Raw genomic sequence first — 2,116 nt, forward strand, 5'->3', positions numbered from 1 at the left:
TTTATATAGGTTCCTGGGGCACAATCCTACAGACCCTGCAATCCTTCCCACTTAGTGGCAGCCTAATCTATAACACAGTCTCACATTGACTCTCCCCTCTTCCCTGTTTCACTCCCCTTGTTGGTCACTCTTGTTTCCTGACACTGTGCTCCTTAACATAGCCCTGTCATGAGTCCTATGTAGTAAGCTTTGCTTTAAAGGGAACCCAGTTTATGCCTAACAGAGTGGTTGAGATTTTGGAATTAGAGTACTCACCAGTATGACAGCAATAAAAACACTATTGCTGATGATGAGTGGAGGTGCAAATAACCCCATGCAAGCAGGGGTAAGCCCTGCATGTCACAATTACTCAGATTTCACCTGTGATTAATGAGATAAAGTTTGGGGATAGGTAGTAGCTGTGGCACTTAAATTGTATGGAGGCAATGATATTTTTAGGACTGTAGAGTAGTCTGGCTCCTGGTTAAAGAAAGAAAACAGTAGTCTCAGGGTAGCCAATTTCAGTCACACTAAGAAAGCCACAGGGCCCCTTAAAAGCAGCCATAGGACAGACGTTCTGCAGAGCAGGCCCAGGAGTGGCAGACTTGAAAAAGAGACAGAATGTATAGTCTTGACAGGTCTCCTAGTCAAAGTGAGAGATCTGAACTGTGAAATAGGAGCATATCAGCAGATAAGCCTCAGAAGCTTGAATCTGCAGACTCCTCAAGCCCCCTTCTTTTCTACAGAGGAGACTGTATAGTGACCTCAGCTGAGGCAGATGCCCTGCAAAATGTCATTCATTCTACTGAAATCCACCTCTCCACTCTTGATTTGTTTCAAAGCAAATAACCAAAGTCATGCCTCCACAAAGCTTGAGCAAGGAAGTCAGTCCCAGCTCTGGGAGAAAATAGCACACATGCCAAAGGACTCACAGGCCCTGGCTGCTGTGTATAAGAAGAGACAAGGGGTCATGTAGAAGAGTAGATTTTGAAGCTGTTGGATTGAGAAGGGAAGAAATATAAGCATGAGTAAGGGGAGTTTTTTCCCACCTGGGGGCCTTCATCCACAAGTCACAATCCAGAGCTATGGCAAGAATACCCTGAGCTGGGTGAAGAGGTATCTCGGGCCCAATGGTGACTGTAGAAGCAAGCGGCAGCAATGGAAAAGAGCAAGAGGTGGAGACCCCTGTCACCTGTTACTTTTTTAGAGGAGATGACAAAGTCCAACTCCTTGAAAGAGATATGGCTGATGATCCACTGGCAAGTCCTTAACAAACATCCTGGTGGAAAAGAGGTTCTGCTGGTGCAGATGCAAGTGAAAGCTTTAAAGACGTAGGCCACTCCTCTGGTGCCAGAGAAATGCTAAAGCAGTACTATATTGGTGATGTGCATCTGAATGACCTTAAAGCTGAAACTGGAAGCAAGGACCCTTTGAAAAATAACACATGCAAAATTTGCTAATCACATTGGATTTTTCCCATCATAGATGCTATTCTCTTAGGTTTCTTGTATCGTTACTACTACATGTTGGAAAGCAAATCCTCCTGAGGAGGCCTTGTTGAAGTCTGGAAAGCATATCCACTTAGGAGTAAAAACTAGAGACTTGTTTGAAGGCTATAGCAGTGCCCTGTTCTCAAATCCTACTAGTTGTATTCCTCCCGCTTGGAACCCAGATGGTTTGCCAGGTATCCACCTCAGACTTGGGGACAGCGTCCTTCTTTTTCAGAGCCTTACTCCCAAAGCACCTACCCATTGTTCTGCACCATTTCCAATGTTTCCTCTCTTCACTGGTTTCCATGAGCACCTTTATATTATAAAATTATCTGTTAATAATTGCAATCCATACGTCCTAATGACATTGCTCTTTGGTAAAATGTCTTCTTTACAAATACTTTGTACATTAGACAGTCTTAACATGGCAGCATACTCTAGTTTTGAAGCTTTCCTTTTTTCATTTTTCTTTTAAGTAAATATTATTATTTTTTTAATTCTGGAAAGAAAAAAAAAAGAATACCCTGTACTGGTCTTAATAGACTATTGGAATGGAAATTGGCCTAGGAAAATGAGGAGGATATTACCAGAACTTCCTTGGCATAATACTGAGGAAAGGTTATACGGGTTAAGGAGGTGGGAATGTT

General features: G+C 42.8%; 1 pseudogene; it reads left to right on the plus strand.

Moving 5' to 3' along the window:
• Positions 1 to 1,103: 1,103 nt before the first annotated feature.
• Positions 1,104 to 1,526, plus strand: LOC120589835 (cytochrome b5 type B-like; annotated as a pseudogene).
• Positions 1,527 to 2,116: the final 590 nt, after the last annotated feature.

This window comes from Pteropus medius, unplaced genomic scaffold (assembly GCF_902729225.1).
Source record: "Pteropus medius unplaced genomic scaffold, Ma_sr-lr_union100, whole genome shotgun sequence".
In the NCBI taxonomy this organism is placed as follows: Eukaryota; Metazoa; Chordata; class Mammalia; order Chiroptera; family Pteropodidae; genus Pteropus; species Pteropus medius.